Here is a 23,181-nt window from a genome sequence, read left to right as displayed (position 1 = left end):
AAAAAAGTTTCCTTCAACAATTTTTAGAAATAATTGCTGAACAACAATTTTTAAAGTCCAGAAATGTTCCCAATGAATTTTCATAAATTATTCAATATCAGAAATGGCTGCTTTCTTATTGTCAATTTATATATTGGCACAAAACTTAGGCCAGCTTGTTTTGGTAGACAATTGTCCCAAAACAGACATTATGGGATTGATTTTAACTTGCAGGAGGAGCTGACGGCCTCTGCACTTTGGAGTCTCCATGACAGCCTTGATCATTTTATATCGAAAGGTTGGATCAGCTGCAGATTATGAAGGGTGGAGGATGGGACACCACCCAGGAAAGCATTGGAGTAGTCGAGTCAAGAAGTAACAGCAACATGGATGAGGGTTTGAGGAGCAGATGGGGTGATGTGGGCAGATATGGATGTGAAAGTAGGCACTCTTTGTGATGAGAGGGTTGGAAACGTAGTTAAGGGTCAAACTGTGATTGTGAACAATTTTGTCCAACTTGAGCCAATGATTGAGGAAGGGATGGAATCAGTGACTAGTCTACAGATTTTTTTGGCAAGGACAATGGCTTTGGTCTGCCTAAAGCTTAACAGGATATTGGACAAGCAGCCTGACAATACAAAGGCAGTGTGTTCAACTTTGTGAAACTATTCAGATAAGTACTATTGTCAATTTCAATCTCCCGGAGTAGAAGTATAAGATAGTTGACAGACTTAGCGCATATATAAACAATAGAAGGGAGTTGGCAGTTATTGTCAATGCTTACCGTGGCACTTAAACTCAAATTGGACATCTTCTGCAATGCACACTTTCATCTGTGCAGCTGAGAGACACCAGGAGTGAAATTGGGCTAGTGGGTGACAAGAGCTATTTGCTGATGACATGGCTGATGACTCCAATGAGCAGCATGCATACAATGAAAGCCAGGCTACTAAACAAAATGTGATAGAACAGACCAATGGCATGCTCAAACAATGCTTCAGCTGCCTGGACTATTCTGGAGTAGCCCAGTAGTATTCAGCAGAGTATGTATCAAGATTCATAGTGGTCTTGTGTATGTTGCACAATCTCACCTTCATGAGGGAATAGCTCACCAGCACCCCTCCAGTGAGCTCTTGCTACTTCAGTTGTGTGTCACCTTGTGCTGTAAAAGAGAGGCAAGTGCATGAGTGAGTGTGGTACAATCTGGTTCAATAGCTAGCAGTGTGTATAAGCTGTGAGATGTGTTTGTGAGGCTTGCAGCAATGCTAAATGCATGAGGATGAGGTGAAGTTACCAAAGTTAGGCATGAGTTGTGATTGGTAGAGATTGTTGGTAGGCGAGTGATGGGGGTGTGGTGCATTAAGCAGTGTGTGAGGCTAGTGGTGCAGTTGGTAGGATTTGACATTTGTCCACTTGCATGAAGTCACTGAATTTCTTGTGGCACTGCATCCAGGTCCTCGGAGCTTGACTCCTGGCACTGACGTCCATGGTTATCTGCTCACACTGTTGTTTGAGTATGCGCTGGGAGGGTTCCTGGCCCTGTGCAGATACAGGACATCTGTCCTCCTCTCCATCTCCAAGACCAAGGCCTCCAGTGCAGCATCTGAAAACTTTGGAGCTGACACTCTCTATGTTGTGCCATTTCTAAATTCTTTCAGGTCAGATTCATTTACTGCACACCTCCCAGCACCTGTTACAATCTCAATGCTCTTCTTTGATCAGTGCAGGCTAGTATTAGGTGGTACTAGGGGCCCCTGTTGATGCATCTAGCCAATGAATAGTGTGGTTAGAACTGGCTGCATGCAGAAATAATTATAACACATAACCCTAAAAGTGTTGGTTAATTGTGCATTGCAATCCCCATTCCGTTTTCATGAGCTATCCAATTTAACCCCCTTCGTGTTCAGTCTCTGTATGGGAACTCTCAATGCCTGTTTAGGTTCTGCTTCTGCCCCAAAGAGGGAAGTTGATCATACATGTAAAAGCAATGGACAGCTAGTAGAAATATGTCGACAACCCAGGCAAGGTGCTTCATGCCACAAGACCTTGAAGCAATGTACAAATCAAAAAACATAGACTACAGATAAGACTGATAAATGTATACATTCATACCCTACATTTGCTGTTGCTACAAATATACCTTTGATCCTTGAATGATTTTCAATTGAAATTCGACAGCTGCAGTGCTATACTGAAAATGTTAAACATTGTAGATAACAATTTAAGAAACACTTTTCATAGACTGCTTATAAAAGAAATCATGCAATGTTAAGGTTTTTGGTTAAAATCAATCTAAGGCCAAATGATGTTAAGTGTAAGAATAAATAGTGATGTTTACAGTTTAATATTACACTGAAGTATAAGTTGGGCAGGTCATTGGGGGTTTAATTATTTTACAGTTTATAGCATTTGGGATCAAATCTAAAATAGATTATGAACAAAATCCCAATTTGCAATACCGTAGTTGTCATGGCTTTTAGTGAGTAAGACAAATGCTTTGCTAAGGCAAATATAAACTTACAGTTTTGAGTAAGATGATTTTCCCCCCCATTTTATGATTGAAATAAATGATTTTCTGAGTCAATGTGATATCAGTTCTGATTTTCCCGGGAAAGAGATGTGAAATAGTTAGGACGGCACCGTGTTAATAAAACTCACTACAATCCCAATCTTAAAAATAACTTCAAGTAGTGTATTGTTTAAATTTTGCCACTCTTCAATGCATTTTTTCTATCATAATCTGAATAAGAATATTCCTTTTTATTTTACAGTGATGAGCAGGTGAGTTACAACCCCTGCATTCAAATGATGAAAGATACAGTGCACAATAAACTTGGTGCTCAACAAAAAAATACAACTTAACAAAAAACGTTACTGTACCTCCTTGCACTTTCCCCAGTTCGGTATTGCAGACAAGGGTATGTTAGATTCCAATCAGAACATTACTCAGGATGACATATTGGATGTCTGGCATATGGTCAAGGGAAAAAATCTCTACCACAGGCTATTTCTCAAGCAAGTATTTTTTAAAAAAATTAGATGAAGAGAACTATAGCGCTGCAGTGAGTTAGAAGACTCTTCCTTTACCACTGTTACCTAGGACTGAATCTAGCCTGTAATGATGATAGGAGTCTTTACACTCAGTGTAAGAATGCTACGTGGGGTCAGTTTAATCTTAACCACCTGCTTAAAATGATCTGGTAGACCATTAAAAACATGCAGGTTACTTAACCTGCTTGAATCTTGACTCTTTCCCCCAACCCCCCACCCTCCGCCTCCCCACAGTCTCCAATGTTAATCTGCCTAAAGCCGGAAGGAGACTCATGATTTTTTGCAAATTACATCAATAGGAAACAGGTATAGAGAGAACTCAAAGTATAGAGAGCCCTTCATGATAACTGGTGTTTTACCAGTTATATGGGAAGAACATGGTGCAGAATGATGCCAATAGTGTGGGTTCAACTCCTGTACCAACTGTGGTAGTTCATAGAGGTCTTCCCCCTTGCCTTTCCCCATGTTTAATGTGTCCCTCAAGCTATCTAAACCACTTGTACCTCTCTAACAGAGAGCGATGCCTATGGTCTCTTCTGGACTATAGCTAATTACATTAACCGGCGGCTGCTTTGGCTTTCCAGTCAGGCTGAAGCAGGTTAGTAGCTGGTGGGAATGATGAAAAACCCAGCATGCAAGTCAAAAAGTTGCCCTTAGTCTGTACTCTGTTCCTACCTGTCCTGGATGGGAATTGGGTGAAGCCCTTTGATAAATTGGCCATGACCTCCTGCTGCTTCTAATTCTAACTCACTTCCTTACAGGGAAACTGCTCCACATTATAATCTAACTCGTGATTCCCTTTCTGTGTGAGCATGCATGCACGGAAGAACATTTTCTGCAACATATGGAGTGGAAGGAGTTTAGTCTGCACTGTGTTGTTGCTTAAGGTGGGATTGCTTGATGTTGCCAAAAGGTGCTGAAGTGTTCCATTCTCTGGCAATAAAATACTTCACTTTGATAACATAAATATTTTACTGAAAAGTTAATTCAGCAAGAAGGATTAAAAGTTAAAGAGAAGTTGAATTCCTGCATTGTTTGGCATTGTAGTAGGTGCTGGACTCTTCTGCATACTGCCAGTCAGACTAACTTGGTTTCCCTTCCAGAGGTCCCAGAGATGCATATAATTCAAGAACGGCAGCCTACAACTCGAATACTAGAGCCTTATCGCTTGTCATGCAATTATCTGCTTTTCACCCCCATCAGCCGAGAATGAAATTTATAAATAGCTCAACATTTTCATCTCTTGCTAGTGCTTCCTCTTGTATTCTGAGACCATCAGAAGCCCTCCATTCCTTATGTGTAACAAAATGGAAAAACTTAAAAAAAAAACTGGCTCAAAATTTCTGGACCATCAGTTTGCCACTAGAAGTGTAGCAGAGTGGGACTTTCTATCACCAGCCTGCTGAAACCCCAGTTCCAACTGAAAGCCCGAGATCATGATCATAAAGGAGGGAGGCATGGGGAAGATGCCTGCACCATTTGTAACTTTATTGGGCACCTGCCTCAGTAACAAAGCAGCAACATGGGCAAAATTTTCAGGAAAACGCCTCCTGTGACATTAAGGCACCAGTTGTGGCAAAAATGAGCAGAAAGGTAAGACTTTTTCTGAACAATTCAGAGGTTGCCATTGGTAAACTGGCATTCAAAACAGCTGTGGGTACCAATTCCCTCAGAGCTGTAAAAGATAGAGACAAAGATGGTAGGATTTTAGCCAATAGCATTACTTGCCCAGTGGCGTGCCTTGAGGAAGTAACAGGAATGTTGGATGGCAGAGATGTAATGGATATGGTGTACATGGGCTTTTAGAAAACCTTTGGCAAGAGTAGGGATATACAGTCAGGGGAAGTATAACAACTAGATGAAAAACTGGAGAGGATAGAGGAAACAGAGTCTAGGAGCAGGGGCGTCCTGATCAATTTTTATCCCTCAACCAACATCACTAAAGTAAATGACCTGGTTATTATTGCATTACTGTTTGGAGGACCTTGTTGTAAGCAAATTGTCTGCTGCTTTTTCCACATAGCAACAGCAACTTAATCGGCTGTTGAGTGCTTTGGACAACCTGAAGTCATAAAAGGTGCTATAGAAAATGCAAGTCTTTCTTTCTTCTAAGTGTTAAAGGCAGCAGTTTGAAATAATTAGTGGTATTACACAGGGTTTTGTTCTGGGGTCCCTTCTGTTCACTCTGTACATTAAGCATTCGGATACAGGGATAGATGGATGTTCAAACTTTCAAATGGTACTAAAATAGGTGACATAGCAAACAACTCTGTGGACCAAATAAGCTGCAAGGAAATAAAAATCATGAGATATAAAATGGGCTGCTGTAGCTATCACCCATTTGACACTATTACACACAATCCAGATCTTACACTTTAATTGAGAACAAAGATTCAGAAATTTGGACTTCAGCCATTTTAAATGCTGTGATTCACATTGCCTCGTTTCTCTGTGTTAGAATTGTTAAATGAACCCTCAAAGGACACTATAGCTCCTCCACATTGTCTTTCCTAATTGCTAACTTTCCAGTGTCAGATTTGACTAGATACAACATTTGCATAAAGTCAGCAGTGGCTAATCCCACAGAGTGTCACCAGCTATCAACCTCCACCCACATTCTTTCTAAGTGAGCTCATAATAAAACATATACTCGGGTCATTTTTCAAGATTCTAAATGATTAGAAAGAGCTAATATTGATTCACAAAGCAGGTCACATTTTATAAACCTACTGCAGTGCTTTAATGGCAAAACTGTATTAATGCAAAGTGATTTCAACTAAATTGGCAGCATACATCTGGACTGTCCTGACCTGACCAAGACTACAGCATGCTGCCTGCAGATATAACTGAGTTATGCATTGGTCAGTAGTTCATTTTTTTTTAAATAACAACAGGTGCATGACACAGCTAACCAGTGTCACTTTATTGCTTCAATTACAAAAATTAAGGACAGCCAGCAGGAACCTGTGCTCACTCTGCTACAAAATCTTTCTCCATCCCACTTTTGCCTTGTGGCTCATCCAAGCTACTGCCCACCAACTGCAGATTATAGTGTTGGTGTTTTCAGCAATTGGTGCGAGGAGTGCCAGCTGCGCTGAGGCCTGGTTCAATGCCAGCACTCGCACATTGCTGTTTCAGGTCTACAGCAATAGAGAAGTGACTGTCATCAAAGACACTATCCAACAGAGCTTACACTGCAAGATATTTAAGGGGCATTTCATTTTGTAGGTGGGCATTACAGGGTTGGTCACAGGACCTCTAGCAACTCCTACATTGCAAATTTCCACGGGGCTTCTCTCATGTCTACAAGTGGAATGTGATCGATTTTGCTCAAAAAAAACTGGAAAACTCCCACTTATCCCATTTTGTTCCAATCAGAGGAATATCCGTCTCTTTGGCCTTGAAAGGCTACTAGGCAACCAAGTAGACATTTTTGTATTGTGTCTGAGACAGTCCCATTATAAAGGTCGTTCCCTATATTCAGGTCTGTATTTATAGTAGTGTTATGTTATCTCTCCCTGTACACTAGCAGTGTGAGCTGAGCTTTCAGTGACTGATCAGAAGTCAAAAGCCCATGGGGTAGAATTCTTAGTCCTTTACGCATCTTGTTGAAATTTTTCTTCCTCCACAATACACAGCTGACATCAAACCTATTATTTTTGGATTGTTTCATTTATTTAAAGCATCTTCAATTTCATAGTTTTACCCAGGCTTTCAACTGAAAGATTTTATACTTTGGCCTGAATTTTTCCCCTGGTGGGGGTGCGCGATCGGCAGGTCTGGGAGCAGTTGAGAAGCAGGCCCCCGTCCGCAATTGGCCCTCGACTGCAAATTCACATTGGCTGGCCAATTAAGGCCCATCCAGCATGAAACGCGTCTTCCCAATGGTCGGGAAGGACCGGGAGGGGGCGGGGGCGGGGACCTGTCGAGCGCCAGGTCCAATGGTGACCCGGCAGCTGGTTTAAAATCAATAGAGGCAGCTCCCTGATGGCTACCAGGGGAGAATCATATTCTGCAGCCTGGAGACTGGAGCAATGGCCTCACCAGTGGCTGGAGACATTAGGCGGGGGGGCAGGTCGGGTGGGTACTCAGCCCCTCGTTTTTCGGACAAGTGCGTCACGGTCAGCGTGGAGGAGGTAGGTGTCGTTCCCGGAGATGGCAGGAGGAGGCCACTGCAGCAGACCGAAAAAGCTTGGGAGGAGGTGGCAGCCGAGGTCAGCAGCCACAATGTTGTGAGGCGCACATGGATGCAGTGCCACAAAAGGTTCAATAACCTGCTACGCTTGGCAAGGGTGAGTACAGTGTTAGCATGGATCAGTGTGGAGATGTGCTAAGGGCTGGCTGTCCCCACCTTGGAGCTCAAGGGTGCTAGAGTCTGAGTGCCAACTGTCAATCACGCCGGAGCTGGCCATGGGGTGAGCCCTGGCTGCTTGGACTGAGTGCCTTGCCGCTCGAAGGCCACGACTCAGTTGTGCCCTGCAAGGTGTTCCTCAGCTGGGGGGGGCTAGGCTGCAATGGCGCTGCAGGTAGAGAGTGGACTAATCAATGCTCCTCTGTTGTTTCAGGAGTAGAGGAGCCATAACAACATTGAAAGGTCAAGGACAGATGGAAGCCCCTCAAACCTCCTAATCATGGCGAGGTTTGAAATGGATGCATTGGAGCTGAAGAGCCACTTCGGTCAGCCAGTCGTGGGGAGACAGGGGTCTCTGATGAATGTAAGAGTGCAATGCATAGAGGTGAGAGTGTCGGATTGTGCAAACATCCTTGTGTAGTCTCATTATTGATGGGAGCCTCAAAACTGGATTCCCCATTGATCATTGAAAGATGATGGCACCATGATGCAGATCTCCATTGTTTCACCAGGGTGCCTGGCATGCACAGTGACAGTGTGATGACTTTAACTAATGACATGTCCTTGTTCTCCCTTAGATTCGCCAGCACGCACTCCATTGCAGGACCCCGAACTACCACCCTTGATGCCAGAGGACCACTGGGCCCCATCTGCACCTGGGTCACACCCACTCTCTGAACCAGGCACGAGCACAGATACCAGCACCTCGGTGGGTGTTAGATCGGCGGCTAGAATGTTGGTGCATGTTGGTGAGGGCACTTCACATTTGCTTGAGGAGCAGGCGGAGGCAGAGAGTGCCCAGGGCACCGGCAGTCGGAGAACTGCTGGAAATCAGGACGATGCTGAGTTAAAGGCTGATGATGGGCTTCTGGAGTTGTCCATTATGCGGCAGATGCTAGATGTCCGCCTGGATATGCAGGAGGATCCATGTGCCATGGTCTCTGTTGTGGAGGAGTCCATGCGGAGCACAATCACTGTGTTGATGCTCATGGCCAAGCCCACTGCCTCCTCCATTGACAGAGTAGCGACTCTCATGGAGAGGCAGCTCCAGGGACAGAATCAGGGGTTCCTGGGGATACCCTTGGACCTGCAGGCCCTCACACAGGCAATGACCTCAGGTGGTCAGTGCCAGCGTGGGAGATGGATTAGGCACCCAGTATCTCAGCTAGTTGCCCATCCATCAATGGCGAGCAGGGTGGTCCAGAGCTACCTCACATTGGCGCATGAGCTGCCTGTCATCTCTGCAATTTCCTCTCAGGGCGCTCTGGATGATGGTAGTAGCCTCTCCATCCCTCTGCCAGTGACCACAGCATCTGATGAGGCTGCGATGACTGAGGAGATGCCAGCCACGGCACTGGCTGCTCCCTCCCAGGTGGGGCCAGCACAGGCTCCACTGGCCTGAGGACGACCACCAAGGTCACCAAGGCCAAGAGGACAGCAGAGTCAGCAGCTGCTGCGAGCGAGGGGTGGGAGGGAGGCACCAAAATGCAGCACTTGCAAAAGCAAGCTTAAGGCACCATGAGCACAAGAGGGACTGGTTACAAGTGATCTTCTGTTCTTCCATGTTTTGTTTATATGTTTACTGGTGTGGGCATTAACATCAGATATGGTAATATTCATTTGTTTTGAGTGTCAAAATTATATAAATTTTGCTTTTGTCTTAATGGCATGAGTTTGCTTCACCTTTTTTTTTGGTGCAGGGTACACCGGTATCTAATGTTGGATGTGAGTGGCTCTAAACTTTATTGCACAGACACTGAGTGGACTTTTGGTTTAAATGAAAGTGTCATTTCAGACATCCGGGATAGAGGCGTCAGCTCTGGCATGAGGTGGAAGCAGATCATTGGCAGCCTGGTTGAAGGACCGTTGGATCAAGATATTCCTGGTGTCCCTGCCTCCCTGAAGGATACAGAGGTCTATCTCATGCCCTCAGCATTCTCCTCACCCTGCTTCTCTTCTGACTCACTACTGGATTCATCCTCTGTGGCCTGTGGTGCTGCATCAAGATCCTCTTGCTCCAGTTGATCACCATTTGCCAGTGCCTGATTTTGGAGAGCGCGGCATGCAACCAGTATCAGTGACACCCGCTCTGGGGGTTATTGCAGTGCACCCCCTCAACGGTCCAGGCATCGGAAGCGCATCTTCAGAAGACCTATGGTCCTCTCCATCACCCCTCTTGTGGAGGCTTGGCTCCTATTATAACGCAGCTCTGCCTCTGTTCTTGGGTGGTTGAGAGGCGTCATGAGCCATCTTTTCAACGGATAGCCCTTGTCACCCAGCAGCCATCCATCCAGTCGGGCAGGAGCACTGAAGAGCCTCAGCACCTGTAAGTGTCTGAGTACATAAGCGTCATGGTAGCTGCCAGGGTACCTTGCACAGACTTGCAGAATCTGTGTATTGTGGTCACAAACTATCTGGATGTTCATCAAGTGGAATCTTTTCCTGTTGACGACAGCACCCGGCTGACCCGCTGGCGCCTTGATGGCCACATATGTGCCATCGATTGCACCCTTGATGCAGGGGAACCCAGCAATCGCTGCAAAGCCTCTGGTTCACTCAGCCTGGCTGGCCTCATCCATACGGAAATGAATAAATGTCATTACCCACCTGAACAGAACTTCTGTCACCAGCTTGATGCAACTGTTGACAGCTGATTGGGACACTCCACACAGATCCCCCACTGACCCCTTGAAAGAGCTGGAGGCATAGAAGTTAAGGGCCACTGTAACCTTCAGAACCACTGGCATGGGGTGTCCACCCACACATTTGAGGTGATCTCAGGGCCAATCATACGACAAATAGAAGTCACAGTCTCCCTGGAGAGGCGGAACCTCCTTCAGCATTGCACCTCGAAAATATTGAGGTAGCTGCATCGCTGCCTGTAAACCCTGGCAGCAGGACAGTGGCATCTTCTGTGGCCACTTACGCCTTGGACTACCTGCTGGCCCTGCATCCCTTGTGCCTGTGCCTCTCCTCCCACAGGTCCCTCCCCTAGACGCTGACCTCCTCTCCCTTCTGCCCCTCTCTTCCTCCTCAGAGGAGGTGCTTCCAACGTAGACCACAATCCCCATTGCCAGGGTTACAGGAGACTGTCTGATACCTGGAAGGGTCCACACCCTTTATCTAATCAATTAGTGGGGAAGCGGTGGTGTAGTGGTTTTGTCATTGGACTAGTACTCCAGAGACCCAGGGTAATGCTCTGGGGACCCAGGCTCGAATTCCACCCTGGCAGATAGTGAAATTTGAATTCAATAAAAAAAAATCTGAAATTAAAAACCTGATGATGACCACGAAACCATTGCCGATTGTCTGGTTCACTAATGCTCTTTAGGGAAGGAAGCCACCTTTACCTGGTGTGGCCTACATGTGACTCCAGATCCACAGCAATGTGGTTGACTCTTAAATGCCAACTGAACAAGAGCAACTAGGGATGGGCAATAAATGCTGGCCTGGGCACATGGATGAATAGAAAAAAAACACGGTCAAAATTCTCCTGGGCCTTGGAGACACCAATGAGTCGTGAAATGTAGCCTAAAAGTGCTACAACTGAAGCTCAGAACAGAGTTGAAGCTGTCAAATTCAAATAAGCAACAAGCAGCAATCTATCTCCTAAACTCCTCACCGCGGCAATGCTGCTGACCCTTCTTATCCTGCCCTTGGATGAGGTTTTGCAATAAGTGGGCTGTCCGCCTGCCCGTTTTGCCTATGCGATGAGCGCAAAACCACATGGGCAATGTAAAATCGGGATCAATTGCCTTTTTAATGGCCTCAAGTGATTTTATTGATGGCTGGTGCAGCTCCAACACCTGCGTGCGCCCGCCAACCTGAAGATTGCACGCGTGCGGGATGACGTTGGGATGCTCGCCCGACGTCATCTCACGCGATTTCATGCCCGATCAGGTCGGGCACACGCCCACCTGCGAGGCATAAAATTCTGCCCTTTGTTTTGATAAGGTTGCAAGAACAGTAACCCTTTAACATAAGTGAAGTATAGCACTTAAATGCAAAACCGTCAGACTTCAAATATGATATAAAATGCATCCCCTAACAAATCTAACACCTATTTTAAACGTCAAGAATGACATTCTTATAAAATAATAAATTAAACCCTGCTAGAAAATAAATTGATTAGAAAAGGCTTTAATTGAGCAAACCAAAAGGCTTGGTGATGTGCCACTGTATAATTATCAATTGTCTGTGATGCATTGGAGTAGCTCAGGATGTCAAGTTAAAAGCAAAACACTGCGGATGCTGGAAATCTGAAATAGAAACAGAAAATGCTGGAAAAACTCAGCAGGTCTGGCAGCGTCTGTGGAGAGAGAAACAGAGTTAATGTTTCGAGTCCATATGACGCTTAAGAGAAGTACTACTACTTTTACATTTCTACACATGTACATTGGTACATTTCTACTTCTCTTTAGCTCTGAAGAAGGGTCATACCGACTCAAAACTTTAACTCTGTTTCTCTCTCCACAGATGCTGTCAGACCTGCTGAGTTTTTCCAGTATTTTCTGTTTTAGCTCAGGATGTCAGTGGATGCGCCTGATTCTAGTTTTAATATATTGCAGGCCCATGGGATATCTTGCTTATTCAGTGTTGAATAACAAGGTGATTACAGTTTTAAACCCTTTTGATAGGCTGAAATGTACTTTAGTCCTGAAAATTATTTATGGTATTATAGCTGCATAGAGAAAAATACTCAACGTTATAGAGAAGGAGAAGGATAAAATAAAGAATGTGAGGACTATATTTTTACATTGGTGTTCACATTATATAACAGTTCATTCTGAAGAAAAAGGAATATTTGAATTTGACATTAATTTGGCAATTGGGAGCAAAAAAGAAAGTTTCACTCTCATGGGTTTTAATGCCTGGATTACATTACAGGTTGTTAATTATTCTCGTACTTCATCCAGAATTTTTATAAAGCACTTGAGTACAGAAATATCCACATGGATCTTTTTATCTCCTCATGATCAAAGCACCCAGAATATTTTGGAGAAAAAAATCACTTCCAATACTAAAATAATCAGGACATCTCATTGCTTTAAAAGGGGCCAGTTCATTTAGGCACCAAATTTAGCAGGCAGCACATTTAACAAACTTTGGAGACTTCACATAAAGCATGCAACTGTCTCATTAGACCTCCTAATTTTAAGCATTCTGATGGAAATTGGTCCGGGGCTTAAATCAACAATTTTTTCCAACTATTAGCTCTTGCAGTGAGGCTCATCTGCACTAAAACAGGCACTGCTGAATGTTGATCCTTAATGGTGTGATTGACAGTTTAATGTTGCATTTAAAGTTCAGATCGTTTTGGCTTGGAACTTTTCTATTTCTGTATTTTGTGCATCAGCCTTTTAAAATCAAGCATAGCATATGATTTTGAGTGGTGGGTCGGGATCTTTCTGTTAGTGGGGAGGATCTCAATGTTGGCTTCAACCTAATGCCCAAATGATGTGCAATCTTCTCTGTGATCGGCGGATCTCAATGCTAGCTTCAGCCTAACACCAACATCAGAAAAGATGTCAGAAGTGTGAGAAAGGCAGGGAAGAACATCAAGGCACTGAGCCAAGGAGTGTGAAACACACTCAGGGTGAGGATGGGGAAGAACATGGAAGAAGGTGCACACATGTAGAACACACCTTAGGCACATGTTGACTCTGTTCGATGTGTGTGAATTCCAAGCTGTGGATATCTTGTGTTTGCAGGATTCCCCAGTATTGGATATTTTGACAAATGTTACTGGTTACCTGAATTTTCTGCAGATGTTCAAAGAAAAGAGTTGCCAATGATCCTGACTACAGAGCCCGTGTTTACCCTTCAGATGTAAAGGAACCTCACTGTGACAGTACTTATATACAACCCCCATAATCTTGTATGTTCTGACCTTCCTCGCCAGACACATCGATGGGGCTGGGAACAGCATTGACAACAGTGATCTGTTTAGGATCTGGATCAGTAAGTGGCAGGTCAACATGGCACTGAAAGTGGAGCCATCCTCCAACCCCCCACCTCCCCCGCCCCTGCCAACCAACTAAGCATCCACAACCCTCTGGGGTAGAGAATTCCAAAGACTCGCAACCTTTTGAGCGAAGAAATCTCTCCTCATATCAGTCCTAAGTGGCCAATCTCTTATTCTGAGACTGTGGGTTTGATTTTCACTGCCATTGCGGGCAGCATGTGTCATGAAATTTCCTAACTCAGCAGACCCACCTCAGTTTAACTGTTAGGCCCAATTTCCACTCTGTGAAAGCAAGGGTGGGATTGAGTCAGGCCTGCAGACCCCAGAAGCAGATCCTAGGCAGCCACAGGTACAGGCGTGTACTGAGGCAGGCCAGATAGAAGACCCACCTCAGTTTTCTGGGACTATGCTCCAGTTGTTTTAGAAGCTGTTAGGCCCTCTAGCCTTCATCCCACCCACACCCCATGTCCCTTAAAACCCCCATGGCTCTTCCATATCAACTCATGTCCCCTACCCACCCTGACACCCCCTCATAACCCACAATGGCCCCTCATACCCCATGCCACTTCCATAGCCACTGACTAAGTATCCTCCATGGGCAGACCTCAAGAGCCATGTGGTGATTGAGAAAAAGAATTTCTAATAACCTAATCCAGCTTTCACCCAAACACAGTTGATAGTGAAAAAACTTTCATTCATGAAATCCATTTAAAGCTTTTAAATCTCCTCAAGTGTTCAATTTCTTATAAACAAATGAACTTCCATTTAGACACCTGTCACACTCACGCAATATGGATTCATGGATTTATGGAGTGTGAATTTGAAATGAACACTTTACCTTAAAACAAGATGAGAAATGGAACTTCATTTTTAAAAGTTAAGAGGTCAGGTGATTTTTTTTCTTTTCAGTCAATATACATGGAATTGCACAAAGCCCTGGAGCTAGCCTTCATGCCTGGACTAAGACATTAAAATACAAATGAACTTTTGGGACATCTCTTTGTGAGGCCATTAAAATGCAACAGACCTTTTCTGTGGATTAATGGCTGCCCTTATCCATATAATTACAGAAACTAATTCACAATACTGCTTCCAGACTTTTCGGCTTTGGAGTGGAATTCCAAAGAATTGGTGGGAATAAAAAACTATCACAATGAAATGTGAAGGGGTGAAACTGGATTTGACAATGCCCAAGTCATCAGAGACCATTTCTGGGGAGCATGAAAAACAGATACTATGGTCACATGGTAAAATCTAGGTTTCTGATAAGGGATATTTAATAAGACACATTTCTGGAGCAGAATGAGGAGAAAGAGAGCCCGACCAGCAAAGGAACAGCACCCTGCCTAAGATCCATCAACAGCCAGAGAATTCATGCTGGCCTTTACCCACCTATTTGAAGAGCCAATCCAGGTTTTCGATACAGGGGTTCAACTGTATCCTGACTGGAGTGAAGCAAGAGAAACCTGTCAGTGCAAATAGTACACTACACAAATTTGACTTCCTAAACCCAAACTCTGCTTCGTAAGTGAACCAAAAAGGAATCACAGGCATGCAATGTTTCAGGACTCCATCTCAAGAGAAGCAAGTGTGACAGTGAATCTTTGGACGTTTAAGACTTGAGTGAATGCAACCACCATATTTTCTTGAGTCTCTGTCTGTGTCTATATGAGCATGCAAGTGGTGCTGTTTTGAATACATTTCAGATGTTGAGTAATTAAACATTCATCATTTCTTTTTTTAAATTTATGAGAAAGCCTGTAATTCAGCTGTTCATAACAGTTACAACACTCAAGGGGGTTAAAACATTATTTTAAACTCATCTATCTTTGGTCAGTTGAGAGGTAGAAAAAGGACAAATCATCCTATAATCTCTCTCTTGGTCTGTAACACTCCCACCAAAGACAGTTAATCCTTTTATAGCCTCTTTAAATTGCCAATCAAACTGTGAACTCAAAACCCCCTGTTGAGATAATTGGAAATTTTGAAACTCAGCCAAGCCTTCTTAAGGGCATAAAAGCATAATACTGCGGATGCTGGAAATCTAAAATAAAAACAGAAAATGCTGGAAAAACTCAGCAAGCCTGGCAGCATCTGTGGAGAGAGAAACAGAGTTAACCTTTCCAGTCTGTATGGCTCTTCTTCAAGAGTCATACAGACTCAAAATGTTAACTCTGTTTCTCTCTCCACAGATTCATAAAATGGCATAATAATAACCTTTGGAAATGTCAACAAAGAACTCTGTTGAAATTGCATGAACATCTCATAATGCTTTTTACCTAAACTACACCAGGTGGCCTGTCAATCAAAGCAGTCCAGCAAACAGTGTTTTTTTTAAACTCTCACTGATAGATTAAACCTGGTTTATTTCAAGTATAAAGAGCAGAGGATTTTAAAAAAAACTTCAGATCATGATAGTTAATCAGACGTTAGCTGGTCTCCAAGAAGTTTCATGTCTACTCCATCGATTCATGACTCCCACACCATGGACTAAAGCAATTGAAACAGCCAAAATAAGGTCTGTTTAAACTCAGCATTAAGTTCAAATGGCCCTACTGGGTTTAGATTTCTGTCTGTGTGAATCACACCCCTCCCCCTTGCCCCACTGGCAAAAGTTGGATTTGTCAGAAAAGGTGGCAAGACTTCCACATTCAGTCCCCGTTCAATATTTTTAAACATGTTCAGTGTTTTCCTGACTCCATGAAAATCCGGCCTTGTCACCTTGTGTTCTAGACTCTTCAATCAGGAAACATCTTTCCAACATCTAACATGTCAAGCTGCTTAAAAAATTTATATCTTTCAATTAGATCACCTCTCATTCTTCTAACTCTTGGAAATATAGGCCTAGTCTACTTAATCTTTGTCCATAGAGTGATCATCTCATCTCAGGAATCAGTCTAGTGAACCTCCATTGCACTCCCTCTAAGGCAAATATATCATTCCTTAGGTAAGGAGACCAAACCTGTACACAGTGCACCAGGTGTGATCTCAGCATGGTCATACTAAATTGCAGTAAAACTTTCTTACTCTTGTAATCCATTTCCTTTGTAAGAAAGGCTAGCATACCATTTGCTTTCCTAATTACTTGCTGTACCTTTGATTCATATATAGGGACAACCATGTCCCTTTGAATACAAACATTTTCCAGTCCCTCATTGTTTAACAAATGTTCTGATTCTCTATTATTCATACCAAACCTCATAATTCACCACATTATGTTCCATCTGCCATATTCTTGCCCAATCACACAACCTGTCCCTATCCCTTTGTAGCCTCTTTGCATGCTCTTTACAGCATACTTTCCAGCCTAACTTTGTATCATTAGCAAATTTGGATACAGTTAAATTCAACCCTTCATCTAAGTAAATAATTTAGATTGTAAATAGCTGAGACCCAAGCACAGATCCTTGCGGTACCCCACTAGGTACAGCCTGCCACCTTGAAAATTATTGGTTTATTCCTACTCTTTTCTGTTTGTAAATCAATCATCAATCCATGCTAATATATTACTCTATTATATTTAATATATTAAAATTCATTGGTCTTCCAGAACAAGGAACATGGCTGATTGTTGCAGATTGGCACATTCATTCCAAGATCCAGGATAATGTGCTGAGGGACGCATTGAAGCTTGGGGAAGCTGCCACAAATGTTTAATGAGGAAGGGGCACAGTTTCGAGCCCTCCTGTCATAGTATACCAAGAGGCTGGAACTTGTGTAAAACCCCTTGGACTGTGTGTATCAGAAAATGTTCAATACAATGTAAATGTAAGTGCATTGCAAGTGAAGTGAGGAGTGCCATTGATGTGTATTGCACCATGTTTTGAGCTAAATATGACTCTTCTTTGGTACTCAGTTGGAAACTGACAGAATCAGCCACCCATTTTACACCTCACCCAATTTTGCCTACCATTCTTACCAGACAGGTTAGGTCAGATTACTCCCAAGTCTTTAGAATGAGGCACATTTGCTTAGGGATGTCTGAAGAGATCTACCTTCAGCATCTAAACTTTATGAGCCAGCTTGGCTGGGGGTTCTACTGTCTCCTTGAGCCCAGGCCCTTGACAAGATCTAATACGGAAACAGACTGCCTGTGGTTATGAAGGTTACCGCAGCATTAAATTATTGTGTGAACGGATTCCTGAAAGCCACCACTAATGACATTTACCACATTTCAGTCACCAAAGTATTAAACAAGTCATAGACGTTTTGTTTATGACGAGAGACACACACATTACTTTCCTCAATGTGAGAGGGAACATAACTTTTATGAGTGAAAAGCTTCCAAGAATTCAGGACCTTATTGATGACATGCTTGTGGCCAGATCAGGTCTTCTAGAGACAACCCTATATGCTACATGAATAGGAAAGGTTTACATTAATGTACATATGACGTAACATCATAGGAAAAGAAAAATGCAAGTGAGTGTGAATTATTCTAGCAGCAGTCATTAAGTCATTATTTGAACCTCTCCGGCTTTTGTTTTAAACTGCCAATAATGATGCAGATACAGCAAAGCTCGTGCCTCCATACAATTTGCCTGCTGAAGCAGAAACTATTTTTTTGAATATTTTGGAGAGTTGAATTTTCTCAGACCAATGGAGATGAGCTGGGAGGATGCAGGAACTGGAAGATCATGATGAAAGGCATCATGAAGGAAGTCTTTATGTCACAACCAATACACTGAAGGCCGGCCAGCATGGCGAGAGGTTCTAATGCTCAAACTCGGTGGGAAGGTAATTAAATCTGTTAAATACTCAATTAACCAACATTTTACCAGGGCTTTCAAATTTTACAATGAGTGCATGGAACCCATGGGGTTTCAGAGCCTTGTTAAGTATAACAAAGCGGTGAGCTCATGGGAGGTGAGTGTTGGCTTCAGACAGCTACCATTATGGCATGGATTGGCAGCAGGCAAGGACAATGAGATAAACACAAGGGAGGCTCAGGATGCACTAATGCAGGAATGTCTCAGATGATCCATGCAGCCTAATAAAGTTACTGCTTTCTGCAGCCCTTTTCCAGTTCTTTTCATTGCCCTTACCGTTTACCTGCGCTTAGAAAGACATTAGACTGCAGCCTAGGAAATGCATCCACCTCACACGGCGTGGGTCGTTCCCATCATAATCTTTGAGGGAGCCAGGGTACTGCTGAAGGCCTCAGGGCCTGCAAGAAATGAGAGGATTCTTACCTTGCCACATTCCACATTTATTGTAGAGCATAAAGATTGCAAGGCAGCATGCTTTAATAAAATATTAACCATGAACCCCAAGCGCAGCTAGGTATTTTTCTTAAATTACTTACATGTGCTCTAACATGGTGCTCCCCCTATGCTGTTAGCTGAGATGGAAGCAGCCTACTGACCTTGCTGTCCCATGGCTTTGGATAATCCTTGCGGCCATTGTCCTCTGGCTGCCTGTGGACTGGACGATCTGGCATATTGATGGCCTCCTGAATAAGTGCAGAAGCCTCTTCTCTCCCTCCCAGCTTTCCTGAGAAGCCCGAGGATTTGGGGTTGAGTCCAGGTTCTTTGCCTTACATGTAAGGCTGTGAGGAAAGCACTCACCTTAGCCAATCGCATGAGATCATTAAGGCACCTGTGGCACTGAAGCCAAGCTGAGGGATGACCCCACAGCTGCTGACCTCCTCTGCGTTCTCTGTCCAGGCTTGCTCGGTCTGGCAGGCTGCTCGCCACCTCTCATCCAGCGGGAAAGGATGAGCAGGTTGGATCTATACTCATTGGAGTTGAGAAGAGTAAGAGATGATCTTTTTGAAACATATAAGATTCTGAGGGGCCTTGACAGGAGTGGGGGAATCTGGAACCAGAGGCCACTGTTTTGAAAATAGATGTCTCCCATTTAAGACAGAGATGAGGAGGAATTTATTCTCTTAGAGGGTTGTTAGTCTTTAGAATTCTCTTCTCCAGAGAGCACAGACAGATTATTGATTTACAAGAGAGTCAACATATGAGGGACAGAGGAAAATGGAGTTAAGGCCACAATCAGATCAGCCATGATCTTATTGATTGGCAGAGCAGGCTTGAGGGCTGAATAGCTAACTCTTGCTACTGCTTCTTATGTGCTTTTGGGAAGAGGACCTTTAAAAGTGGCACCAGCGCTTTCAGCGGCATGACTTTCCCCTGAATAGATGGCTCCTCTGCCTCGTGGCTGTTAATTGGCCAGTGGCCACTGAATTGCGTTCTTCAGTTCCCCACCCCCACCCTCCCCTCGAACAACAAAGTGTTGTGGTCCCGGTGGTGGGACCTTGAGCCTTGCCTCATAAGTCAGCCTGAGGTGAGGGGAGGTGTTGAAAAATAACTGCATCTACACTGTACTACATAATTTCATCGTCCAAAAAAAGCCATGCTCCAATTCGATGAACTGGAGTGGCAATCTGAAACCTTGGCAGAAGATCAAGAGGAAATGGTTAAAAAGCAGACAGAGAGATTGATGTATCAATGATTGATTGAGAAGGCTTTATCTTAATTCTGTAAATGTGTCCCTGCATAAACACCCCTCTAGTCTCGAGTAAAACCTCTTAATGGCCTCTTAAGCAAAATGTTCTGCCAACTTTGTCTCTACTACTATATATGACTATCAACCTGTGACACTGTCACATGAGGGGACATATCTGAATACATTTTTTTTTTGCAAGTTTAAACCTTAAGTTAATCTCCTTGAGGTAGCTCCGTGCCTCAGGGAGATTTCTGCGCTCTTTCGCGCTCATGTGTGAAAGAGCGCAGGCTCCGACTCTCCCTCCACCCTCCGCCCGCACAGGTAGCGCTGAGCGCTTCTAGGTGCACGTCATGCTGGGTAGGCCTTAATTGGCCCACCCACGTAAAATGGTGGCGCACAGCCAATTGCGGGTGGTGATCGGTTCTGCGTCCACGCCTGCGCCCCCTCCCAATCGGCCTGCCCGACAGGGAGCAGATTCTCCCCATAGGAACATAGAAACAGGAGTAGACCATTTAGCTCCTTGAGCCATTAAACCTCTAGAAAATACAGTCCCATGGTTCAATAATTTTTCACATAGCTCGTTTGGACTGATTGCTGGCGGACCTTTTGCCACTAACTAGTAAGCAATAATATCAATGTTATTACCGCCAATGTACAGCTTTGCTGATGATAACTAGTCTCTAATTTAGCTCCTTCTTCAGTGTACCTCCAGTTGCAATTAGTAACAAAGAATTAAAATTGAAGAAAAACTGTGACAATTTGTTAAAATAGGTTATTTCTAGCGCATTGTCTGAGACAGTTCAGGTATGAACAGAATGGGATATTAGACCCAGCTCCTATGCTAAAATGAATTATGTAAATTAGATTACTCAGCTAAAAATATCTGTTCAATATCAAGAAGATCACCTGTAATAACCTTATGGATGTTCTCCTCATATGTCCGTCTAATGGGTGAGAATATGTGAAGTAAGTGGTCTCCTGGATTTAGATTCTGTGTTGCTTTGATGTGCAATGATGGACTGGTAATTTAACTATTCTAAATGAGGCATTTGCAAATTACAGGATATGAGTGAAAGAAGCACAGATGAAGCCTCATCGACTGCTCTTTTGTGACAGTAATTTTCTCCACACAAGTTGTCAATCAGCATTCTTTACATGTTCAAACTACCCTGCCATTTCCTCGCTCTCCAATCCAGGTTTTAATTGCCAGGCTATTAGTAATTGCTCGGTAATGCAGCTTTAGAAATGATAGACTCCAATTAAATGTTTTTCAAACCACCTAATCAATAATACATTCTATCAATAATAGTTCTGATGACAAGTCGTCAGCCTGCAACATTCTGTGGGTTGAATTTAATGCTCCCTGGGGGCAAGTTGGCAGGTAGGTGGGGTGTCAAATTGGACACAGTGCCATGGATGCCATTCTCTGTGCCTACCTGCACACCCTCGCCCCATCCACAATTTTACACAAGACAGGGGAGGCATTGGGTGGCCCATCCACCCATGGGCCAACTGAGACCCTTAAGTGGCACCTAAGGGCCTCTTTCCATCACTGCCACATTTTTCCCATGGCAGGCAGAGGCTGGCGCTAAGTGGGAAACCCAGAAACTTTCACTGCTGAGGCTAGTGGCAGGCAAGGGGTGATCCTCCTTCACAGGTGCTCTTGGCCATCAGAGCAACCCAATGTCTCCCTGCAGTCCCCCTGGTTCCTGTGCCCCTAGCCTGTCCATCCTGGCTTCTCACCTTCCTCTTCCCCCCACCCCCACACCAGGGCCTGTCAGCCTAGCCCTGGAAATACCCCACAACCCAGTGTCCAGCTCCAGCAAGTCTCTGTTGGGAACTGGATGTAGGGCCCAGCAGTGACCACCACACTGGCTGATGCTGCTGGGACCTGAGAGCTGCTGACCTATCAAATGGCTGGCAGCTCTTGGAGGCAACGCTTCCTTCCCAGATGGGGGTGAAAGGCTCAGCTCAAGACAATTACTGTTCCATCAACCGTTAAATTGTTGTGGGACATGCTGCGAGAGAGGGGGTAAAGTCACCTTCTCATTATGGGTGGGGGGCAGGTGGTGAGGACTCGGGCACAACATAAAATTGCACTTTGTCTCGCTCCACAGAACCTGTTTGACCTGCTGGGTGTTTCAGCATTTTCTGTTTTTGATCTGATAATCCAGATTCACATTCAATTGTTTCAAAGGCCCAGGAAATGTTGGTCGAGGTTATTGAATTCATTTCTTTCTCCAGATTTTATGTTGGTGTTAATAGTTGTAGCGAAGGGAAAGCAATACTCATTAAGCTAGAATGAAGGGAGGAAACTGGATGTTTGTGGTGAGGACAAGTGGTCAAGAAGATTGTAAGACTGTTTGTGTATTAGGGATGGGAGGGATGGTTCACGTGAAGCACTCTTGGATGATTTGTTCTCTAAAGGGGCACTGACGGCCAGGGCTGCCTGTGCTCTTTCTCCTATTGGGGAGTGCTTGTGCTTCCTGTTTCTCCTGCTGCACGTCCGCCACTTCTTGCTGCCCAAGTGATGATAAAGGCTGGTCCCTCATTATCACAAAGTTATGCAGCATGTAGCAGCCAAATCCAGATATAGGGCCGTATGCAAAGCTTGTACCGAGCGCTCCAGGCAGCTTAAGCGCCACTCGATCATTCTGACAATCTGCTTGACAATATATCTGTCGACTTTTTGGAATCTCGTGGGAGGCCAACTCGACAGGTTCTCCTGGAATTCTGACAGGAGCCATGACCCAGATCTGAAGGGGATAAGCATTGTCACCCCATAGTCAGCCTATAAACCAGTGGCCTGTTTGGAATAAAGAGGACATAGGGTACTGGCACAGGATGAAAGAAACAAGACCACTACCAGGAAACCAGGCACTGAACTTTATGAAACAAAAACAGAAAATGCTGGAAAAATTCAGCAGGTCTAACAGCATCTGTGGAGAAAAAAAACAGTTAACGTTTCGAGTCCTTCTTCAGAACTAAAGAGAAGTAAAATGTAATGAAATTTATACTGTTTAAGGGGGTTGGAACAGGTGAAGCTGGATAGAAGGCCAGGGTTAGATGGGGGCAAAGGAGAGATTGCCAGAGATGTCATGGACAAAAGGACAAAGGGGTGTTGATGATAGTGATACTGGCTAAAGGAGGGGCTAGTGGTGGCATTAAGGTCGGAGAGCAGAATGTGATAATGGCAAGACAAGGGTAAGCACTCTGGAAAGAGCAACATGAACAAATGACCCTGGCGAGGGTAGGGTGGGGGGACAGGACGGTGGCGGGAAAAAAGATTGAAAATAAGATAAAGCATGAATAAAAATGAATTGAAATAAAAATACGTGGATAAAAAATAACAATTAAAAAATGAAAAAATAAAAATTAA

Source organism: Cetorhinus maximus, chromosome 6, assembly GCF_964194155.1.
Source record: "Cetorhinus maximus chromosome 6, sCetMax3.hap1.1, whole genome shotgun sequence".
Lineage (NCBI taxonomy): Eukaryota > Metazoa > Chordata > Chondrichthyes > Lamniformes > Cetorhinidae > Cetorhinus > Cetorhinus maximus.
Note: the sequence above shows the minus strand (reverse complement) of the source record.